The sequence below is a fragment of the Hyaena hyaena genome, unplaced genomic scaffold (genome assembly GCF_003009895.1).
Source record: "Hyaena hyaena isolate Hyena2069 unplaced genomic scaffold, ASM300989v1 scaffold_123, whole genome shotgun sequence".
Lineage (NCBI taxonomy): Eukaryota > Metazoa > Chordata > Mammalia > Carnivora > Hyaenidae > Hyaena > Hyaena hyaena.
Genome location: NW_024080756.1, coordinates 2,883,314 through 2,908,990, shown reverse-complemented (window position 1 = coordinate 2,908,990; position 25,677 = coordinate 2,883,314). Strand labels below are relative to the sequence as shown.

The window sequence follows — 25,677 nt, the reverse complement described above, 5'->3', positions numbered from 1 at the left end:
TTTTCTAGATCACATTTATTACATTGAGACCTTCGTTGACCTTGATGAAATTACCTGGTAACTTTAATTATGCAGACACAGTATACTCAGGGGCATCTGAGAGTGCTGCAGAATTTTGATGATGGTATTGTTGGGGGCATTGGGCAGACTGGAAATTTAAGTATGAGAATCTCAGCTAGATAGACACTCTATGGGAACAGTTCATGCTTTGCTTTTCTTCTTTTCCCTTTTAGTTACGACACTAAGTTAAACTAGTGCTGATAAAGATACACTTACTACAATGTGTATTAAAAAAAAGTCTTTCAAAAGATGCTTATTTTTAAAAATGTTTTTTCACTGGATATACTTAGAGAGTTTTGTAGGATAACAATTAGGAGCATTTATTGGATCTTCCTAGCTGGCATTGTTATTGTTAAAGTTCTTGGTGTTACAAGTAGACTGTCACAGTTTATGGCATTTTTCAATTTATAAGGACAAAAACTCATGTGAAATTTGGCAGAACAAGAATTATCTGTCTTCTCATGTTCTAATCTGTTTTATATAACAAAATGGAAAAATCTTACTATATTGCAATGAAATGTGTACTTACCTTTGAAAAATGAGACATTTTTAGTTTTATATTTTATTTCTTACCCCATTTTATCTTACGGGAAATAGCTTCATAGATTTATAAATCATTACTTATATCATGAAGTTGTCTTAAAAAACTTCCTAAGCTTTTAAGCCATACTAAATGGAAATAACATTTATGATGTGAATTTTGTGAGTTCTTTTCTAAATCAGTTGTCATATATGCATATTCATTAACTGAATAGTATTCAGTTAGTGTTTTAACTTAAAAATTGTTTAAATTGACAAGCTAATAAATATGCTTTTTGAAAAATTAGCTAGGACAATTTGTCAATTCTATGTAATATTCAGTAAAGTCTAATTAAAATCTTAGTTTATCCCACTAAAAGTAAGCAGTTACTGTTTTGATACTTAAGTGTTTGACAAGCATCGCACAGTTGTCTTAAAATTTTACATGATTTCATTTTCTAGCAAGTTGGCAGGTGTTAGCTGTCTATAATTATAACTGAGTGATTTTTCAAATGCTATTCATAGCCTAAACACAGCAAGATATTCTTCCAATCATGTGATAAAGACCAAGCCTTGCAAAATAGAGGTAGAGTGATCTGTTCAATGGCACTGAAGGACATATTTAAGAGAAGCTTTTCAAAAGTAAAAAGTGATTTAAATGATAGGGAGAGTTTTCTCACAAAATAAGGTCTCTCAGAGTTGTTGATATACCTCACCAAATTAAGCTGAATCTCCTTTTTCACCCAACAAGTAATGCATGCTTTGGCAGACTTAAATTATAAAATATAACCTATATTGATTCAGTTTTGTTGATGACAGATGTTCTGAGTATAACAAATAATTGAAAGTTTTTTGAGACAGTGTAGATTTTACCATTGAGCCTAGTGAATCATTTCTTTTCATTTCATTTATTAGGTAGTTGGTATACCTTCCATATGCCAAATACTTATCTTTTTGACATGTCAGAGGAAAGACTTTTCCACTTAATTTTAATAATGATTCTGCTTACAAAACATTTCTTGGTTTATTTTCTAACTGTTCTAAATATACAGTCTTACATTAACTATAGATATTACTGCAGAGTGATTTAAAGACCATTGGAGGGGCTTCTGGGCGGCTCAGTCAGTTAAACGTCCAACTTCAGCTCAGGTCATGATTTCTTGGTTCATGGGTTCAAGCCCCGCATTGGGCTCTGTCCCAACAGCTTAGAGCCTGGAACCTGCTTCAGATTCTATGTCTCCCTCTCTTTTTGCCCCTCCCTTGCTTGTGCATGCGCACTCAAAATTATTTATTTTTTAAATAAATTAATGTTTTGTTTATTTTTGAGAGAGGAAGAGAGAGACAGCGTGAGCAGCATCAGCACAGAACCCAACGTGGGGCTCGAACCCACGAACCCTGAGATCATGACCTGAGCCAAAGTCGGAGGCTTAACCGACTGAGCCACCCAGGCACCCCTTAAAAGACCTTACTGGATTTTCTTTACCAGCCATATGTCATGAATCAATTAACCTCTGTAGTCTGTTTCTTCATTTGTGAATTTACATAATTATCTACCTTGTGATGTGATTATAAAGATCATATTTGTAAAGCAGTTTGTAATCTTCAATATTTTGTAACCTATGAGTTCATTTATTTATCTTAATTTATTTTTGAGAGAGAACACACAAGAGGGGGAGGGACAGAGAGAGGGAGACAGGATCTGAAGCAGGCCTTGTACTGATGAGAGTGAGCCTGACATGGGGCTCAAACTCACAAACTGTGAGATCATGACCTGAACCAAGTGGGATGCTCAACCAACTAAGCCTCCCAGACTCCCCTGTAATCTATGAATTTAATTCTGAATAACTCTTTGATACTATTTACTTATCTGTAAGTAAATACTAATACTATATAATATCTGTAAGTAAATAATACTGATACTGAGAGTAATAATAATACCAAACTCAGGGTAGTTGGGAGAATTAAATGGTAAAGCATGTAGAAGTATATAGTAAGTGCTCAAATATTGGCAGTGATGATGATGATGATAACCTTGGTTTTTGTGCTTTAGTTAATGAGTCGTACTCCAAACTGGCATTGCTTTAGGATTTTTCTGTTTAGAATTTAGGATTTTTATGTAATTGACTTTCATATATCTCACATCTTTTATCCACATATATTAACACTCCTAATTGCCTTTTGCACATTGAATTTCCATATATAAGCTGATTAATGCTGATGTCTAGCTTTAGCAGAGGGTGCTTCTAAGCAGCCACTGCCCCAGGGTAGGTGTTTGGCCTGACCAGAGGTTTTCCTTAGATGTGATGGCAGATTTGTAGCATCCATCCCCTCCTTGGAGTCCAGCACCATTCTGCAGGGCACCAGCAGGGAGGAGGTGCAGGCAGGCAGTTAGTTGCTTTTGTCATCCAGGTGGTCAAGTGTACATGGAGAGGTCCATGCCAAGGCCTTTGCTTCAGTATCTGGGCAGTATTAGAGTATAATTGTCAAGATCGTGGTCTTTGGAGTTAGTCAGACCTGGCTTTCAATCTTGCTCTGCCAAACTCTGTGACCTTGGGCAAATTACATAACCTCCTTAAACCTCAGTTCCCTCACAGAGTTGAAAGGATTAAATGAGGTAACATGCGCACTGCTTACTGGAATCCAGTAAGCACTCAGTAAATGTTAACTATTAATACTCTGTTCTGCCTCCATAGTGCCATAGAGAAGAGATGGAAAATTGAGCCCTGTAGGACCATACACTCTTTAGGGTACTCCCTAGTTTCTGAGTAACTGGGAAAGTTTTCGCCTACTTTCCAGGCACTCAAGGAATAGCACTCTAGAGGAAATAACACCTCTAGGAACCAAATTAAGGATTTTATAAATATTGTTTTAGCTATCTGGGAACTGGATTCCTCCCTTGATGTGTTGGTGTATTATTCCACTTGTGAACACTTTGACTTTCAAATACATCTCCACGTACACATTATATAGGAAAAGCAAATCATGGCTGTACACCAGTGTTGTCAGTAAGCAACTGAATCTTCTGCCTGGTCAATTGATGCCTATACCTCAGGCAAGTTATCTACTACAGAGACTGTTAGCCTTGAAGGTCTACTGAGGTGATTGGAGCTACACTATGCTCACTGCAGTGGGAGCCTGATATCTTAAATGAAAGTCCCTTAGACCTCTCACTCTCGCCTGGTAACTGGCCCAGCTTAGTTTGGTATGATTAAGACAAAGTAACTAAGCAAAGATACATTGTTAGAAAGTTACCTAAGCGAAGGTAACAGGGCTTGAAGAGACTTTGTATCATGTTAGATTTCTTGAAGGGCTTGAAGAGACTTTGTATCATGTTAGATTTCTTGAATTTGCTCGGTTATGTGTGGGTGTGTTTGGGAGCTCCCCCTAAACTGCCGTGCCTGTTCCCATTATAATCTGCCATGGCTTTGGAAACAGGTCATCTTAAGTCATCATCAGTAGTCTTTTACTCTTTTTTGTTTGGTAGAATGTATACTTTTGAATGTCGTATGAATAGGCATTCTTTATGTGAAGCCTAGTTTTTAGCCCTTTTTGTGTATTATTTCATTCAGTCTTCACAACACTGTAAGAGTAGATATTATTATCCCTATTTTATGCATGAAGAAAAATCAGGCCCAGATAGGTTACATAACTTGCCCAAGGTATCATAGCTACTAAGAGGAACCAGATTTCAAACCCAGGCAATGAGAGTCCAGAGTCCATGCTTTTCACCATTATACTACACTTTCTGGATAAAAACTTAATGTAAGACTATTAGTGAAAATATATATTTTTGTTCCAAATTATTTTTCCTTCAGGATGAGATGTAAAACTTTGGTGTTTCTAGGGAAAACTACATTCTTAGATGTTAATAAATTGCATACCAAATTCGTATTTAAACCTGACCCATCTTGAAATTGCATTTGGACCCCGACTGATCTTCATGTTTCATTGTGGTGCATAATTTGTATTATGTTGTCATTATAAATTTCAGTTGCTTGCATGGAGGCTCTGGCTCTTGGAAATACGGTGTGTGAAAAGTTTATTTTTACATTAAGATATTACTAAGTAAGATGATTTCTTTAGTGAACTGTCTAAAAGAAAATTTGGTATATTTCCATGAGTAATAGACTCAGGGTTAGCTTTGAATGTTAAAAAAGCATTCTCCTAGCTAGTTCATTGTTGCCATGACAGTGCTGGCAGTGTGAGTGTTGTAGTAACTCCTTGCAACGATCTTATTTTAGACCCTAACGTTTGCAGTGTCGAACATCCCCTTCCCTGCCCCATAAGTAACTCTAGTGGAAAAGTACTGGTTTTATAACTGGCTTCTGGCTTTGTAGCTGAAAGACTGCACTATTGTGGGCTTAAAAAAATAGTGTAGGAGTGTTGAGTATTTTTCCTGTGGATTGTGAATGTTTGAAATTTCCCAAAATATGGTATTGCATTACATGTCATACAGTAAGTTGTTTACAGCTAAAAAGGGGCCTCAATAGTCTTTTTAGAAATCAAGCCCAGATTTTATCATTACTTTGCGCTCATATAGAAATCATTTTTCCATTTGTATGTCTCCCATGCATACTTTGCAGTTTCAAGATTCTTTTATTCCATTATTGTGGAAAAATTATTATTAGAACCATAAAGGGCTGTGTTTTCATAGGGTAGAAAAATACTTTTTTCTTATTTTTTCCATAATTCAACATTTATCTGATCAAAATGGAACATCTTAATCTGATTTCTTAAGTCGTGAAGAAACTAAAGTTATGTAATTTTAAGAAATTACTCAATTTGAACTGTGTACTTAACATAATTGTTAAGGTGTTTTTAACTTTGTTGCCTATATGTTATAAATTGAATTTTAAAATACTTCATTGATCTTTTTTTTAAATTATTTTTTAATGTTTTTTAAAAATTTATTTCTGAGAGAGAGAGAGACAGACAGACAGACAGCATGAACAGGGGAAGGTCAGAGAGAGAAGGACATACAGAATCTGAAACAGGCTCCAGGCTCTGAGCTAGAACCCGATGCAGGGCTCTAACCGACGAACTGTGTGATCATGACCAGAGCTGAAGTTGGACACTTAACTGACTGAGCCACCCAGGCACCCCTAAAAAATTTTCTTTGTGCCTGACACTGTTCCAGCACTGTGCTGGGATATAAAAGTAGAAACAACCATTACCCTTAAGAATTTTGCGATGATAGTATAATAGTATGTTGACAGCAGTTCAGGTATTGAAAGAATGTGTACATAATAGCTCCACATCTAGGAAATCATTTGAAAAGTTTAAGTATGATGATAATCACTACAGTGTTATTTAGGATGTCAGTGTATCATCTGTATGTATTTATATGTAAGTAGGTAATAATTTGAATTCCAATAATTAAATTATGGATAATTATGCATTTTTTATAAAGGACTATTACACAGTTACTGCAAATTCTTTCAAAATATATTTATTAGAAAAGAAAAGATTATGTATTCAAATGGAAAAGAAATTTTTAAGGTAGTGCCAAGTATATATATTTTTATATGGAGGGGGAAAAGGAAACCCCCATGTACCAAAATATGAAATCTAGTTCTCTTTTAGAGTGGGATTATTAGGGGGTGTCTGGGTGACTCAGTTGAGCTTCTGACTTTGGCTCAGGTCATGAACTTGCAGTTCATGAGTTCAAGCCTCGCATCAGGCTCTTTGCTGACAGCTCAGAGCCTGGAGCCTGCTTCAGATTCTGTGTCTCCCTCTCTCTCTCTCTGCCCCTCTCCTGCTGTGCTCTGTCTCTCTGATTCTCAAAAATAATTAAGCATTAAAAAAAATTTAGAGTGGGATTATTAGAAATTTTGGTTTTTCTTTTTATAATAATTATTAATAAATACTCAATTTTACTGAGTGTTTACTATGTGCCAGGCATTGTTATAAATATTTTATATATAACATTTGCAAAATTTCAGGCGGATTATAGGTTTTGAGGAAGATATCTTCCCAAAACAAATATACTAATATGAATGCACCCACTTGTTGTAAGATTAGGTTTCTGATTTATTTAGCCAAGGAAGCAAGGACTTCTCAAAATCCAGGCTCTCTCATTGAAAAGTGCTTTTAGTCTGCCCTGATGTCTCTCTCCTTGGCCCTCAGGGCTCCTAAGGGGGTGCAGCTGCTGGAGACACTCTTTGGGTCACACCAGATATGCAAAACCCAATGTTTGCTATATTGTTGCCTTTTTGTATTTGTGGTTTATGCCCACGTTCTGAATTTATACAAACTATTTATGCACTTTCTTTGAAAGCCCATTTCCCCTATATTATTTTATATATAAATATTTTATTATATTTACATATAATAAAAACTATATTGTCTAGTTTTATACCTACAATAATCTGTGAGGTGAATTTTACATTTTATAGATGAGATGAGGAAACAGATTAAGTAACTTAAGTAGTGAATACTGGGAGAGCAGGAGGCATGTCTGACCCCTGAATGTCTATGTTCTTTAACATTAATCTGTTTTCATACAGTTTTTTCTTTTTTTTTTTTTTTTGCAATGAGCATGTATTATTTTTGTATTGAAAAATAACTTAAAAGAAGTGTGCAAAGATCATACATAAAATGTTAATTCAGAGCAAGAAAACATCAGGATGGGTTAGGATAATAAAGACAGCTTATTGGAGCATATAAATTTTGATGTAATAATTAACTTCTCAACTCCTCTGTTTGTTTACACAAGTATGCACTCCTTCTATCCCCAACATGCCCAAACCAAACCTCCAATGACTGGCTGGAAATAATTAATGCTCTATTGTACTTTCCTGCAGACTAAGTTTTGGCCTCATTTTTGTTTCCTTTTGTGGCCCCCTTTTTTTCTTTTGCCATCTGTCAGTGCATGTATGAACATGTAACTATGACTTTTTTCAAAGCTCCTTCTCACTACAACATTGGGCATTATAAATAAAACAGTTCCAGCTTGGCACTTTTCATGTGGTAATACCATCGTAATTTAAAGATTGGGATGTTGAAAAGAAATTGTAAAAATTACATTAATTAATTTAAAAACAAATTGAAGGGAAGGAGAACTACAATCTTGAATCTTGTCTGAGGAATTAACCTTACAGCATAAGCCAGCATAAACCTTACAAGCATTCATCCAGGATGCATTGGCACCACAATACTTGTTAAAACACTGAAATATTTTCATACCTGTTGGTAAATGGTGAATAGAAACTGCAAAAAGCAATACAATTATAATACATAGTCAAGATGGGTAGTTTATCTTAGAAACCACACATGCACTAGAAATGGTCTAGTTACTGCAGCATAGAGCTAGGAAGTTTGCTCAGATGTCCTGTTATTTCCAATGTTGAAGGTACAGAAACCCTTGGGTGGGAGAGAGAGACTAAGCAGGTGAACTAAGGGGAACCTAATCTATAAACCCACAAAAAAAAGTGCCCACTTGTGCCAAGAAGAGAAGCAAGGTCCAGGCCTTGGTGGCAACAGGGGAAACTGCCATAAGCAGGGGGGTGGATGCATGGGGGCAAAGACTGTCAGGGTGTGGTCACTCGAGTGGGCTGGAGCAGCATTTTGTTTTGGTTTAATAATTAGTTATCTATTGCTTCATAACAGATTTGGTGGTTTAACACAATATACATTTATTATCTCACAGTTTCTGTAATTTAAGAATCTGGCTAGAGCTTAGCTAGGATCTCTGGTTGGAGTCTCCCATGAGGCTCTAGTCTCATCTGAAGGCTCAAATGGAGAAAAATGTCCAACAAATCCACAGGATTCAGTTCAGTTGATCAGATTCAGTTCTTCAAGGGCTTTTGGATTAAGAACCTCAGTTTCTTGCAGGCAGTTGATTGGAAGCTGCTTTCAGTTTCTTGCCATGTGGATTTCTATACTTCCTTATGAAAAGCAACTGAGAAGACCCTGAGAGAGCACCAGCAAGAGAGTGCCAGCAAGACAGAAGTCACAGTCTTATAACCTAATCTTGAAAGAGACATGCCATCACTTTTGTCTCTTCTGATCTCATTAGAAGCAAGTTACTAGGTCCAGCCCATACTTAGGGGGAGCAGATTACACAATGGAGTGAGTACCAGGGGACAGGGATCATTGAGAATTATTTTGAAAGCAGCCTTTCACAACAAAATATCTCCTGAAGCCAGGGGTTGGGAAGAGTGGGGTTTCCTGTATACTGTGAAGACAGTTGTGTGTTAGATCATATGTCTAAGAACCTACTTAATGCCTAGAAGAGAGTGTGGTCAAGCAAGTGATAATATGAGCCCAGAGTCTGCCCCCCTCCCCACCCTTGCAACCATTCTCTGCTTAAAGGAGCCTCATACCACCAGCCTGCCCAATGGATGCCCTTCCCTAGGCCTTTCTCCTTCAATGGCTGGGGCACACCAAGGCTCAGTTGGAGAGGCCTTTTCACGTCCTCTAGCAGCTTTTTGATCTTTCTCTTTCATCCCCTCTGAACCCTATAACTCCTTCTGCACGACCCATCCTTACTGCATTATACCTGTGCAATCTTAGGAAATTCCCTACTTCCCATTCTTTGTACTAAAAGTAAAATGGCATTGGTCCAAAAGGTAGAAAGTGGCAAACAGCTTTCTTTTCATCATTCAGTGACTATCTAATGAGCTGTGAATCAAATCTCAGCTGTGTCTGTTATTTGAGGGGGGAAAAGAATTAGAAATAAAGCCCCAAACTTATGAGCATTCTCTAATGAATAATTAATGAGGTTATATGGACTTGTAAACCTAAATTTTTATTCAAATCTCTGAAACTCAAGTTGGTGTACTTTACCGTCTGTCAATTTAGTGGTGTTGGAAAGGGAACAGATGAAATAATTTATCTTTTTTCATTTTATAAGCTCCAGCTCTTTATGGATTTTGGCTGTTGCAGAATCAGATCAAAATGATTACATAACTGATAGCAGTTTAAAAAATTTTTTACCCCACTGAATACAATGTTTAGTTGAGGCTAGGTCTTTTCAATTGTAGGGAAAGCTCTTGGTTTCAGTTTTTAAAAATCATCATGATTATGATTTTCTCTTATTCATCTTTAATATCTTGGCTAAATATTTGATTAAAATTAAAATTTTCCCATATATATTTTAAATCTAGGATATATATATGTATGTATATGTGTATATATATATATAGGATATGTGTGTATATATATAGGATCTATATGTATATACATAAAATTTCCACATGCAAACAGTGGCTATCTCTAGGCCATGGTTTATGCTTTTCTACATTTTTCCAAAATTTTTATAATGAGTACTTCTATTTTTTCTAGTAAGAACCAAAAACACATGTAATTAAAGAGAAAATAAGTTCAATAACACCACTTTCTATTCATAGGAAAATGACCTTTATGGTAAATAAGAACTTCAGTATACTCTCTGAAATGATTTTCTAATACGGCATATACTAATTTTAAAAGCTGTAGTTCTTTAATTTCCTTTAGAATTACCTTTATTCAAAGGATTTGGCTGTTGATAGAGCAGATTTTTTCCTAATGGATTTTGCATTTCTGTTTCTTTTTTCACTTTGCCTAGATGAAAATTTACTCCAAATTTTCAGGTTATTATGGTTTTTATGAACACTAGATGGCACTCTTGCTCAACTGAAGACTAGTTTATTAATCATATTTTGGTGCTATTGGCCTTAGAAGAGTTGGATGTGCAACTTAAGAATGCTTATCTTTCCATTTTGTTTTGAAAAAGGGAGTTTGGGGAGAAAGGGAAAGTTTCCAAGTTTAGGCAGCTGAGCTTAACTGGTGTAGTTTTTCCATCTGAGCAAAAATCACCATGTTAATAATAGTAATATTGAGCATTCCACAAATATTCATTGACCTAGTATTATTAGGCACTCTTCTAGGCACTACATACATTAGTGAGCAAAGAAGTTAAAAGTCTACCCTCCTAGAGCTTATATTCTAGTGCTTGGATTTCCCCCTCCGTTAATTGAGTACGCACTCATTTAATAAGAGGAATCTGAGACACAGAGATCCCCTAACTGTCCCTGTTCACCTAGCTCATCTACACAGCAGAGCTGGGATTCAAACTCTGGCATTTGGTCTTTAGAATTTGTTCTATTAATTTCAACACTATACTGCCTTTCAAAACTTAAGAATATTTTATTACTTATTTTGTTGAATGCAAATAATATAAATTTGCCTATTTCTATTTTAAAAAAAATTAATGTTTATTTTTGAGAGAGAGTGAGAGAGCATGCACAAGTTGAGCAGGGCCAGAGAAAGGGGGACAGAGGATCCAAAGTGGGCTCAGCACTGACAGCAGCAAGCCTGATGTGGGGTTTGAACTTATAAACTATGAGATCATGACCTGAGCCAAAGTCAGATGCTCAACTGAGACACCCCAAGGCCCCAAAATTTGCCTATTTATTTGTAACTGTTCCTAGATAAATTCAGTTCAAACATTATTACAGTTTTTATTGAAAAAATACTGTCTATTTTTAATTGAAATATAATTAATATATAGTATTATTTTAGTTTCAGGTGTAAAATACCTGTTTTTTAAATGATTCTATTGTCAACTAGCATAATCTTTGCTCTTTTATAAGGTAATTTAGGTCAAGTCACAAACACAACTGGCCTTGTTTAAGTATGCATTAAGCATCCTTATGGTCCTGTTTACTTTAAGCTCCTTTAATTAGCCGTGTAATAATTTGGATATGATGTATTAATGAGACCTCTACCAGATTGTAATTCAATTATTGTATGATGAGGCATTGATTTAACAAGTATCAAAAGTTACTATCTTACTTGCCTGCTTGCTCCACTGTGTTGTTTTACATTTTAGTAGTACTCTGTTTAAAAAATACAAGGTCAGCAATACATTATGAAACTTAAAAATGATATAGATCCTTAAATCATTTCTTAGTAGTCTAGAGATGCATTTCATGATTTGGGGGTGGGGCGGGACAAATTTATCTTCGTCTAAAAAAAAGAGCTATATGTGACTTAGAATAATGTACAATTATACTTGTATTTTTCAACAATCAATGTTGTATTGAACAACATTCTTATTATAAGTTACTGAGTATAGAGGAAAATCAGCTACCATAGAATAGAAATATTGATGACTAATTTATACCCAGGTAATAAGTAAAACTTGCCTTTAGAGAAGCTGAAATAAGTAGTTCTTAACAACTAGCTAGAATCTTTTTTTTTTTTTTTTTTTTTGGCTATAGGACTTTTTTTTTTTTTTAAGATTTTTATTTATTTCTAGGAGACAGAGAGAGAGACAGCATGAGCAGGGGAGGGTCAGAGAGAGAGGAAGATACAGACTTTGAAATAGGCTCCAGGCTCTGAGCTGGCAGTCAGCACAGAGCCCGAGGCGGGGCTCGAACCCACGAACCGCGAGATCATGACCTAAGCGAAAGTCGGATGCTCAACCGACTAAGCCACCCAGGCGCCCCTATAGGACTGTTTTAGATAACAAAACTAGGTATTTGGTAGGTTAATAATTAGAGTTAACTGTCTTTTAGTTAAATATTTAGTAAAAAAATGAATCACTCTTGTTTACCAGGGAGTAGAAGGAAGCTTTCAGAGCAGTGATTTATTGTGGAAAATGCAACAGTTTAAGGTTTCTCAAACTGAGGATTATAGCTTCTCTACGAGCCTTTGTGCCCCTTAGTTGAATGCAAAACTGTATAGACTAATGAGCATGTTTCTTAGGAGAAAGCCCATGTTTTACACATTATCAAAGAAATTGTGACCCAGAAAAACTAAGAACCACAAAACTAGAGTGACCTACTGTATATTAAACTTATTTTCCTTAAACTTTATAGAAAAATGATTGAAATTGGGGAGTTTTAAGTCAACAAAGGGAAAATCTTACTGATTCAATGTTGGCTTATCCCTCTTGGTCTGCTGATCCTTTTGTGGTGTGCCTGGTGTTATTGGTACTGAGTTACTTGTGATATTTTTCATAAAGTGGCAGGCCCACACCTGACAATCTAGAGCTAACAATTTCAAGCCTTCCTTGAAGAATGTTAGAACACAAGGAGCCCAGCTGTGCATGGTAAAGCTTCAGCCCTCACATAACACAAGTAAGAAATATATATGCAAGCCACAGATTTGGAGGTTGTATTTTTCCTTAGCAAGCTAATTATTACAGAAATTGGTAATAGTCAGATGCCAGGGTCCATATCCTAATTCTGCCTAGCTGTGTAACCTTGGGCAAGTTACATAGCATCTCTTAGCTTCAGTTTTATCATCTGCAAAATAAGATAATAGCACCTCATGTCACTGAAGATAATAGCATCTTGATCTCTTTAAGGTACTTAACGCCTGCCTTAGCACTTAATGTGGCAAAACAAAACAAAAAGCTAAACTTATCCTTGTATATGCCTCAGTTGTTTAAAATACCACCTGTTCTTACCTTCTAGCTTCTTGATTTATTTTTCTTCTTAGTCCTAAACACTACCTGCCCTTATTTATTTTCATGTTGATTCTGTCTACCCTAGTTGGTTGTAAGTTTCATGAAAATGGGCATTTTTTTTCTTGTTTACTACTGGGTTGCCTAGGCCAGTGGTAGTACATACAAATAGATGTCCAATAAATATTTGTTCAATGAATGAATGAAGGTTACCAATTGTCATTACTTGGCAATTTCTGTCTACCCTCCTTCCCATCTGCCTTCTTTTTAAGGGAGGTTGGTGGCCAGAAAGAAAAGTCTCCTTCCCTAACTGGGTTAGCTGACATCACAACTTAAAAAGGAATATTAATCTCTTATAGGCTCTCTCTACTCAAGGTGTAGCCTACAGATCAGCATCTGTATCACTTAGGAGGTTGTTAGAAATGCAAAGTCGACTTGAATCCCCAGGTGACCGTAATGAACATTATAGTTTGAGAAGCACCATGTCGATCTTTTTAAGGAATTTGGATTTTATCCTAACAGTAATGGAGAACCACCAAAATATCTTAGGTTGGAGATGATATTATCATATTTGTTTTTTGTCATTATTCTTTGAGTTGTTCAATAGATTTTTTTTTTTTAAGTTAGAGAAAAAAGAAAACGTTTTTCATTTTTCATTCAAGATGATTACTCTTGTATCAGAAACAGTGGTGGTCTCTGGGAAAGGAACTTTTTTTGGCTAGAGACAGGAATGGGACTGAGGCTTTTTGCTGTGTAGCTTTTCCCAGGCCCATTCTGATATGGTGGGCGCTGGCCAGCATATGTGTGGCCTCTGCACCCTATCCTCCCACCCCAACCCCATTCTCAGACCTTTACCATGAAGGATGGACACCTGACCTCACATCAGGACTGTGCCCATCACACATACAGCTACCACTTGCCTACTCCCTGGGCATTAGGGATGTGCCAATAGGCCCTTTGTTAGGCCACAGGGAGGACAACCTATGTGCAGGCCCTGGGAGTGGGCTTAGCCCACCTGGGCAGACACTCCCAGGGTTCAGGCACCTGACACATGATCTGGGTGGCTATATGGCCTAGGCTCTGTGGACTCTGCCTACTGGAAGGGTGCAGTTGGAAAGGCCTATAGTGAACCCTCTAAAGTGCATGGACCCCATGGTCTGAGTCTTAGGGATGCAATGCCTTCTTGTACCTTCTGTTTTCAAATCATGTGAATGTATTTTGATCAATGTGAATATATTACCTAGGTTAAAAAATAAAATGGAACATTAAGTTATAATGAAATAAAATCACATTGGTTCCTGTGGGAATGGATAGGAGGGGTATAACAATGGAGGCATAAAGACCAGTTAAAAAGATATTTCAGTGTTTCAGCAATAACTGATACAATGCTTGGTTGCGCATGAAAATGTAGTTTCAGCTAGTTTTTCATTTAAATACTCACTACTATTAACTACTTTTTCCTAGTTTGTGGGAGTTAAGTTTTCTGGCCCTTCCTTGAATAGTTAAAAGTGTTTTTATCTTGTCCTCAGCTTTCGTTATAGTTCACTAGAATTCTAGGTTAAAATCATTTTCTCTCAGAACTGGGAAGACATTGTTTCACTAGTTTTTCACCTCTAGAATTTATACTGAGAAATCTTATACCAGTCTGAGTCTCATTCTTTTTTTATGAAACCTGTTTTTGTTTATTTTACCTCTCTCTGGGAACTTTGTTTTTCTTTTTTCTCTAACTTTTTAAAAAAATCTATTGAACAATTCAAAGAATGATACAGTTAAATATCACATACTATTCACCTAGATTTATATATTAACATTTTGCCATAGCCACTTTTTTTACTCTTCTTTTGCTGAACCTCTTGAAAGTTACAAACATGTCGTTTTAAAATACTTTTTCATATATCTCCTAAAAATAAGGACATTCTTGGAGCTTAAGATGTTTTTATGCTTCAAATCTTGAAATTTTATTTTATGAGTGTGTGTCTGTCCCTACTTACCTTTTATTATTGATCCTTTGCACTTGTGCCCTTTCAGTACAAAGATTTGAATTTCAAAGTATTCTTCTATTATTTCTTTTTTTTCCATTATCTTTGTTATATCCGTTCTTTTTGATCTATTGTTAGTGTTAGACCTTCATCTACATTTTGTTTTTTCCTAAATGTTTATTGGGGAGCTGGGGGAGGGAGTAAGAATCCCAAGCAGGCTCTGCTCTGTCAGCACAGAGCACTATGCAAGGGCTCAAACTCCTGAACTTGTGAGATCATGACCTGGGCTGAAACCAAGAGTCAGACACTTAACCCGGTGAGCCATCCAGGCACCCTTACATCTAACCTTTTGCCATATGTCTGTTCTTTGTCTTTTCACTCTACATCTTGAAGAGTTCCTTGAATTTATCTTCCAAATTACAAATTTGCTCTTCAGCCTGGTTCTGTTATTCATTACTTCTATTGACATGTTTATTCAACAGTTATGTTTTTAATTTTCACGAACTCTTTAATTCTCTGATCCTTTCTCAGAACAACCAGTTCTTGTATAATTAGTATTTTATTCTCTGTAATCTCTCTTGAGGATGTCAATGTAACTTAATTAGTTTCTTTTCCTCCCTGCTAAGTCGGCCAGGATCCTGGCAGGAAATGGATGGCACACTCAAATGGTGTGCCTGAAGAGTTTAACAAAGGTGTAGGCAGAATTCAGGAAAACCAAAAAGAAGTGATAAGCATTTGGACTAGTAACGGCTACAAACCTCAAGGGGCAAGAGTTGGGGGTTGTTACTGGAATCCTATGAATTATACCTATTGAAGAAGGCTACCTGCCTAACAGGACCTGTGACCTTCAGCAGAGGAGTATACCTATTGCTAACTAACCCTTAGTCTAGGAGGGAGGAAAGTGGAGTAATAAGTACTCTGACTTTCTTCCTTCTGCCCTTCGATTTTAGTGCCTTCCATTTGGAAGAACCTAATGATAAGCCAGATGGCAAGAGAACCCCATTGATACAGTCCCTAGAGGTGAGTGTTCTGATGCACACAATGAGGTAGAGTAGGTCAGAGAGATGATTTGGAGAAACAAATAGACAATATCTAGCATACCTGTAATTAGGAAGACCTCTTGATGGGTGGGTTGGGGTTGTAAAAAGATGAGCACTTTGGGCTGATCTGGTAGAAGGCAGCTACAAAAATAAATGGCTCTTGTTGAGTAGTCAAGATGAGAACATTGCAGGGGAGGAAATTTTTCATGATGTAAGGACTGAGAAACAAGGGAATGTGGGGAAAAAAAGTCTGGAGAGGAGAAGATAGGGATATAGCCATTGGAATGACCGTCTGCCAGTGAAATGGATCACTTTGAAGTGTTTACATTCATTCTTTTTTTCTTTGAATTTGGAGGACAATCATATTTGGCAACCAATTTTAGAGGATTTATTCTATCCATATTGTAATTCTTTTACTTACAAAATGTCCATAATAGACTTCATATTAGTGATCCTTTGGGGGATGATGGTACAAGAGCACTGTGTGGGGAGAGTGCCACAAGAGCTCAGGGAATTGGGTTACGGTGTGGAGGAGCCCACGGTGAAGATGAAACAATCCCTTTGTGCCCAGATAGACTAGATCTCTCTGATGGGAAATGGAAGTTGTGATGAATGGGGAGACATTGGGGTTCAAATTATTTTGTTGAATAATAAGAGCTACAGGACAGTGGGACATCCGGACTGTAAGTTCTTAGTTTTATATGATCTTTTATTCATCAGAAAGGCAACTTAACTAAGTGGCAGTAGAATGAAAGGTTAAAAAGAATGCATTTTAAAAAGCTGTCTACGGAAACAGTTGATTTTGCTAATGTTGTACCAGAAATAATCATGTCCAAGGAGATAATGAGGTAGTGATAGATTTTTATTTCCCCCAAATCTGAATGTTTCTTTTGTGTTTTGGGCATCTTTTTGCTACTTCAGATGTGATTCATGTCTACTGTACTACAAGTCTTCATTGACACTTGACCCAGGCAAATCAACTTTACACAAATTCTTTAAAACATTTAACAGTGTATTTCTATATTTTGATGTGTTCATTTTGGTGGCAGTAATTATTTCCTTTTTAATCTTTTGAAAATAATGTTAATTTATATCTGTTGGCTATTCAAGTGGTTTAGTCATTTCCACCATTTTAGGAGTCTTTGTGGACCCCTTACAGTCTTCCTTCCTCTTTCTGGTTTGAATACTTGTTCATTAGACTTAAGTTAACTAGTTTAGAGTTGTATCATGTTCTTAACTTTATCTTGTTAGGTTTTTTTATTTTTCATTGATTCTGACAGTTCAGTTCTTGGTACATTTCCTAAGAGTAATCATTGAGCTTATACCTTATACCATCATCTTCCTAGAAATCCCATTAGCTTTTTTTCCCTAAAATAAATAACCATTTGTTAAATTTATTGGGTTTCCACTCTGCCACTAGGTTACTTAAGCACTTTGCCATCATGTAGCTCTTCAGAGTCTCCTCCAAGATGAGTTTCCTTTTCTTTGTTTCATATCACACATTACTGGAAATAGAAGACTATCTACTTGACTTCTTTGGCTTTATATTTATTAAGTTTAAATGCCATAAGATAATTTCAGTGCTATGATACATGTCCATATCTTAGTTGCTCAAATTGGCCAAAATTTCCTAAGGGTAATAGAGTAGGCCCACATATGATTTCTACTTACTTTTTTTTTCATCCTATCCTAAAGGGATTCACTGCCTCCCGTATCCTCACTACAGGGGAAAAAAGAAATAGTAGACCCTTGACACCCCCCCCCCAACAAAAAAGAGAAAAAAACCCATAGTGAATAGTGATTTAAATCTGATTCCTAAGCAGGCTTGTGCTTTCTTCTTATGCTAGGAAGCTATAGCAAGGCTCTTGGGGGGAAAAAGAGGTATTGATGGAAATTGTCACTTTGTGTATTTTTGTTATTAGTTTACAGATATTAAGCCAAAAATCAAGATACAGATCAAGCAAAGGATTCTTACTACCTATCAATATGATTATTAGTTGGAGAGAACTAATTTGAATGTAAAACCAGGATTTAGACTATTATATTAGTTTTATAATTTTACTTTCTACTGTACATATAGTAGTAATTTTTTTACCCATCCTAAATGTGGCTCTTTCAAAAATTTAGGGTGGTCTCATTTTTAGCTATGTCAGACTCATCTTACATTAGACTAAAAGTTCTAATCTTTGTAAAAATAAAAACCCTTCAATGTGTTGGTTTTAGATTTTAATTATATACAGTAGTTTCTATTATAATAGAAAAAGGTATTACTGTATTTTAAAGAAAATTTATTTCTATGTTTTGTATTTTTCTGTCCTTAATAAATAGATGATATTTTGTGGCACAAAAAACTACTGCTATAGCAATATCACTCTGTCCACAAATGTCTGAAAGACAAATGTGTGATCAAGAGCCTTTTCTACACCTGAATACACATGCATTTTATTTTTTGGCTCACAGCTTTGTCCCTATTAGGCTCAATAATCTTGTTCTTTCTTTTTGTTGTTTTTTAATCTTCTGGTAATCTCACTCCACCTTTGAAGCTACTTCAGAAAGAAGAACGACCCTGCTTCAGAGTTTTCTGTCCAAGTCTCCATGATCAATTAGAAGGGAAATGTGTGAGAGGGACAGTGGAAAGATTTTAAAAACTAAATGAATTTGTATTTTTGTTACTTAAAGGACAGTAGTTTATTATTTCTTTTAAAATTGAACAATAAAAAGAAACATCCTGAAAATCAAATGAGTAAATGGAAATAGGAGAAGGAGAAACTAAATATCAATATTCTTATAAAGCCAAAAAACATCATAATAAATAATAACTGCATTAAGGGAAAGTAATATTTTTATAAACCTATAAGAATACCAGTAATGTTAATGATTCTCAAATCTGCCTATACTTGAATATAGATATATATACTTAAATATAGAAAATATAAGCATATGAAAGTTAAGGTGATAGTTGTGAAAATAAATAATAAGAAAAGAGAATAAAAAGTTAATGAGTTTTAAATTTGGTGACTGAAGGAGAGGCATACCGAAAATAAGTGTAAAATTGTAAATATGGCAGATTAGGAGTTTGGTCCAATAGCAGTAGTAGTTAGGGTAAATCTTAGGGTAAAAAACTACCCTAGTTATTTCATGTATCTTATTCAGATATTACAACTTCTTAGGTGAAAGGTAACCTATGTGAGACATTCAATGGAAAAGCCAAGGACACAATGGACTATGATTGGTAACTATTTTTCAGTTGTCACCATTTATTTGGTAATCTGAAGGTTTGCAGGCTGATGGATTGGTGTAGAAAGTGTAAAATAGGGCTCTTTGCCAAAAGTTGGGACGAAACAAGGGGAAACCTAAATTTATTAGGTTTCAAGGGTTTTTTTCCTCTTTAAAAGTGTCACTGTTCTCATATATTTTTAGATGCCAAATGACTTGTGGAAGTTTCCCCCCTCCTTAAAATTCTTTATTAACTCTTGGGGCGCCTGGGTGGCTTAGTCGGTTAAGCGTCCGACTTTCGCTTAGTCGGTTAAGCGTCCGACTTTCGCTTAGGTCATGATCTCGCGGTTCGTGGGTTCTAGCCCCGCATCGGGCTCTGTGCTGACTGCCAGCTCAGAGCCTGGAGCCTGCTTCGGATTCTGTGTCTCCCTCTCTCTCTGACCCTCCTCTGCTCACGCTGTCTCTCTCTCTCTCCTAGAAATAAATAAAACATTAAAAAAAATTCTTTATTAACTTTATAATATAAGATGGACGTCTTTCTATGCAAATGGTAAAGCTCCTCTGCTGTGGATTTTATACACTGGATGGAAAGTTAATAAGATTAGAAGATATAACAGAAGACTCATCTGATATAGAGTAAATCAGCAAATGTACTCCAGAAAAATTCAAAGGGAAAACAGTAGTGGTCATTATATTAATCTTGGAGAGGACTTTAGGATTCAAGAATTAGGCAGAAGCCAAGATAGTGAGTTTAAGATGCAAAATTCTTCCACAGTAGGGGGCGCCTGGGTGGCTCAGTCAGTTAAGCATCGGACTTCAGCTCAGGTCATGATCTGCAGTTCGTGGGTTCGAGCCCCGCATCAGGCTCTGTGCTGACAGCTCAGAGCCTGGAGCCTATTTTGGATTCTGTGTCTCCCTCTTTCTCTGCCTCTCCCCGACTCATGCTCTGTTTCTCTCTGTCTCAGTAATAAATAAAAACATAAAAAATTCCTCAGCAGTAGTTTCCCAAACTTTCTCTTGATTGCTGTCATCTCCTTTGTGAACATTTATTTCCATATTACCTTCATCCCCTCCCATTGCATTATTGTCATTGAACTGCCCACTGGGTAAGGCCCATGAGGAATTGGGTGTGAATTGTTGATCTGTTACTTCCTGCAGCCTGCTGGCCTTCCCCCACCCTAGGCTTTCTCTCTTTTCTGCATTCTCTCTCCTTCCTTCCCCCAACTCTCCCTCACCCCAACCCCCACTCCCACAAGTTGTTTCATTTTAAAAAGTTGTTTTGTTTTAAAAAATTACTCTTGAACCTATCCTGGCAGTCCTCTTCTCATCCATCTCATATAGATGTGTGTAGCATCACCACTGCAGCTGACACACATAGTCCTATCCCCTTTCTCCAGGCCAGAAGCCCACACACCCTCTAAGGTCAGTGAGGAACTGGGACAGTCAGTGACTACGCACCTAAGGGCAGCTTCTCTTTGCCAGAAGGTTTTATTGCCCATTCACTGGGCACAATTTCAGATTTCTTGTTTTCCCTGAGACGAACTATGATATGCATTTCAGAGTTTACAGGTGGGAGGACCTACTTATTTTGAGAGAGAGAGAGAGAGAGAGAGAGAGAGAGAGAGAGAATATCCCAAGGAGGTTCCATGCTGTCTGCACAGAGTGCGACGCAGGGCTTGATGTCACAAACCAGGAGATCATGACCTGAGTTGAAATCAAGATTTGGACGCTTAACTAACTGAGCCACCTGGTGTCCCTTACTTTCATGTTTCAATTAGTGTTGTAATATGGCTATTTTTCTGTGTCTCTGTCTCTCTCACACACACAATGTTAAAATTCTTTTAGAGGCACCTGGTTGGCTCAGTCGGTAGAGTTTGCGACTCTTAATCTTGGGGTTGTAGGTTCAGGCCCCAAACTGGGTGTAGAGATAACTTAAAAATAAAATCTTTTAAAAAATGCCTTTATATGATTTACAGTGGTATTTTCGGCAAGAACAAAATTCTGTATATGGCCTCACATAATTTATCATTTAAACTGGGACATTAATTATGAGAGCACAGATTATGATGCCAGGTCAACAAAAGTAAACTAGGATGAATGAACAGTCACCCTTCCTGTACGGCCCTGTGTGGTTTGGCTGCCATCGACCTCCATGCCTCATCTTGCAAAGTACTCTTCCTTGCTCCATATGGCCCGGGGTCACAGGCCAGCTGTAGTTCCTTTTTCAAGTGTGCTGTGCTTCTGAGTGCGTACTCTTAACAAGAAAACCTCTAAACCTGCTTTTCCCTCCCTCTGGAAAGAGCTTCTCCTCTCTCTTTTTCATCTAATAAACTCCTCCTACTCATCTTTTAGATCTCACTCAACTGTAACTTGCTCAGGTAAGCCCCTCAGACTCTCCTGAGTAGATCATTCTCTCTCTTACTCCTGAGAGCACCATACCTTTGGTTGGTTCTTGGATTAATGTCTGTCTTCCACTAGAGTAAAGTTACATGTAGGTAGAGACCATGTCAGGTTTTCTCATTTATTTCTCCATCACTTAGGAGGTGCCTAGTAAAAGCTAAATAAATATCTATTAGATTGATTAATTTAAAAGAGGAAGGTGAAGATCAAATTTACTGTATAATCCCAAATATCTAGGTGAAATCAATTCTGATTATGTTCCATTTAATTTTTTAAAATGGTACATTTACATTTATAATTGAAAGTTCAAAATTTAAAAGTTTTCACTTTTACGTGTTCTAAATAAAAAGTTCCAACACTAAGTTTGTTGAAAAAAATTTTTTGGTCAAGCATGCCTTTTCCTTATATAATATGCCTTTCCATTATTTAGATTCAATCTGTGGAATCAGATGTGGTTCACAAGTATCTTTATTAGTTCATTGTTCTGTTTTCCTAAGGGAACCTTAATTTAGAAAAAAAAAAAAAAGAAACCTTGTTGCTTCTCTGTTTTTCAAGTTTATGTATTTTGAGAGAGAGTAAACATGAGGTGGGGGATGCAGAGAGAAGGGGAGAGAGAGAATCCAAAGCAAGCTCCACACTATGCACTGAGCCTCATGCAGTGCTTGATCTCATGACTATGAGATCATGACCTGAGCAAAATCAAGAGTCAGATCCTTAACCTACTGAGCCACCTAGGTGCCCCCCAAACTTGTTGCTTTTAGATTATACACATACAAAAATCAGATATACATCTGAGTTATGAATAATATGGGTAAGATATTTCTTGAGAGTTGAATGTATTTTTAAGCAAAACATTAACTTTGAGTATTAATTTTAATCACAAATTAAATCAAGGCTCATACACATTTATTGAAATGACCATTTAAGTTTATTTGATTTGAAGTCAGTCTATTCTGATGAAAACATGTGGAGGGAAAGTTAGCAAGTAGTATATACTTGCCCCTTGAGACACTGAAAGGTACTTGGCATAAATTTAACAAAGAGGAAGGGAAAAACTTGTGATTATTCCTGATACTCTTGGTCTTTGTCTTAGAGAAAAAATTGCTACCTGCCAGTAACATTTTTCAGAGGCTTACCAGTAAATAGCTCAATGACATAATCAGTACTGATTTCATTTAATCATAATTTAAATATTAATTTATTCTGTGTAGTTAAAGTAGAATGGAGCATTTTACTGATGCTGTACTCATTTTAGTCACTAATGGCCTACTTTTTCTGATCCTAAAAGGTAAATGAGGGAGGGAATTATCTTTGCCTTTGAAGGATTTTCCCTTTAAAAGAGATTAGATTACTGTCATTGCTATTTATTTTCACATGACACTTTTCTAGAACCTATAATACTCCACAGTACTGAAATAGTCCATAGGAAAGGCAGGATATATCTCCTCCCATTGGACAGATAGATGACTTGTCAGGTTAGATCTCTCCCATCCTAATTAGAAATTATAAAGTTTTGGGGCGCCTGGGTGGCTTAGTCGGTTAAGCGTCCGACTTTCGCTTAGGTCATGATCTCGCGGTTCGTGGGTTCGAGCCCCGTGTCAGGCTCTGTGCTGCCAGCTCAGAGCCTGGAGCCTGTTTCAGTCTGTGACTCCCTCTCTCTCTGACCCTCCCCTGCTCATGCTGTCTCTCTCTCTCTCTCCTAGAAATAAATTAAAAAAAAAAAAAAGAAATTATAAAGTTTTATAAACAGACTCTTTAAGCAGAAGATGGGCTTTATGGATCAGGAATGCATATATGAATCATTAGTTTAAAAATGCTATTACAGGGGGGCACCTGAGTGGATCAGTCCGTAAGAATCTGACTTCACCTCAGGTCATGATCTCACGGGTTGTGGGTTCAAGCCCCACATCAGGCTCTGTGCTGACAGCTTGGAGCCTAGAGCCTGTTTTGGATTCTGTGTCTCCCTCTCTCTCTACCCCTTCCCCGCTCACATTCTGTCTCTCTCTCACTCTCAAAAATAAATATTAAAAAATTTTTTAAATAAAAATAAGAAATGAAAAAATAAAAATGTTTTTACAGCATTTCTTATAATACTTCTCTTTAAAGTCCCCTCATAGGTGTTCTAGAATCTAGAATTTCAGGAAAAACAACAACAAAATATCCTTTGTGGATGTTTTCTTTAGTGGTGTGGCTTTCTCTGCAGATTAGATGCTTAGTCCTTAATATAAATGTATGTGCATGTTGTTGTTATTCATGAATCCACAGAGCTCAACAGAGGCCTAGCATTGGTGCTTTCAGCCTGAGAACGAAGGGAGTGATTTGTAAAGAACCAAACTAGGTCAGAGAGGACCACAGTATAGCAAAGGGAAAGTCCCTGAGTTGACTCACATTGTCTTGCCTCTGGTGGAGTTCACTTTCATTGTTACAGTCTAGGCCTGTCTTCCTGCGAATGGAAGACATAGTCAAATTACAGAAGAGTCTCAGGAATATTATCATAAGTAACATTTTATTATTTTTTTAATTGTTTTATTTATTTCTGGGAGAGAGAGAAAGAGACAGCGTGAGCAGGGGAGGGTCAAAGGGAGAGGGAGACACAGAATCTGAAATAGGCTCTAGGCTCTGAGCTAGTTGTCAGCACAGAGCCCGACGCGGGGCTTGAACCCATGAACCACAAGATCATGACCTGAGCCAAAGTCAGATGCTTAACCGACTGAGCCACGCAGGCACCCCATAAGTAACATTTTAGAACAATATGTTACTGTCAGTTATTGGGAGGCTTACTGGGGCAGTGAAAAGGAGATAAAAATTAGAACTGAAATTAATCCTAAATTCCACAGATCAAAAGCAAAATTGTGCATAAATATGACAGCTTCTCTAAGTATAAGGAGTGCTGTGTGGGTCTCTGTGAGATGAAAACTAGTATTGTAAATGTTGCCTGTCTGTTCTGCTTTTTTATATGTAGCTATTGTGGAAGTGGCCATGTTTTATAATCAAGTTGCTGTTCCAGATTTACCAATCCATGTCATACTGGTTCTGAACATATGCAACAAATACACTTTAAAAGTAGATCTCCTCATCATTGGAACAGCAACTCTCCCATTTCTACAAAATACCATTTTTTCCCTGCTTGACTGTGACTAAGCTACCATTAGAATCTAGAAGTAAGCTGCAGCTGCCTTCAAAGATCCCCAGCATGTTTTTTCACATCTCAAAGTTAAAATGCAGTTTTTTTAAAATTAAATTTTAAGAAATGGCTTCCTTGGGTTAGTTCAATGTTAAGATGTCATTATCTATAAATTGTATATATTTGAAGTTTACATAAATTTTGGAAAACCCTATCTTAATGCTTCCTCAAATATAGTCTGCCTGGTATCTTGGATCATGTTATCTCTTAGAGCAGAAGGTTTACTTTCTGGCTAAATTTCCTTTTGTAGATCCGCTCTCCCCCCCCCCCCCCCCGCGGCCTTACTAAGGGCAAGAGACCCATGAGAAAACTAAGCCTTTCAGAGCTCAGAGTTGCTGAAGTTACTTTCTATTCTTATATTTGCCAAGAATTGCTGACAACTTAAAAGCTATCATATGAGTGAATACCAGTTACCCAGATTGTTTGATGATTTTGGACAAACGTAGGTCAGGATTTCCTGTAATTTTTCTTCCTCTTCTGGGGCTGTGTTGCCTCTATCTCTGAGCAATTGTATACTTGGAATATAACAAACAAAGCAAGGTCGCTGGATCTAAATTACTTTTACTTCTATGCCAAATGAAAGTTTCCTTCTGTTATGTGTTATAGTTCTGGCATCTTTCGGCATCTAGAGAAAGATTTGCAGTTAATTGGGGGGGAAGGGGTTGTAGGAGACTTTTTTTTGGAACTGAAGCTTACTTTTTCTGTATTTCATTCGGGGTAGAAACAGCCAGTTTCTGCTTTTTGGCTGAAACATATTCCAAGAATCCATATGATAAAGCAAAGTATCATCAAGAGAAACCCATTTTCCCGTAGATTATATAATCCAGTTAATAATCCACTCCTGAATTCTTTTGGGTTTTGTGGTTTAGCCAAATACATTTTTTA

The 25,677-nt window shown here is 36.8% G+C and overlaps 1 protein-coding gene across 1 annotated transcript in view; it reads left to right on the top strand.

Annotated features, from left to right (window-relative positions):
- The window catches only part of SESN1 (sestrin 1), a 117,941-nt gene that overhangs the window by 6,970 nt on the left and 85,294 nt on the right, over nucleotides 1–25,677 (top strand). The window lies entirely within an intron of this gene.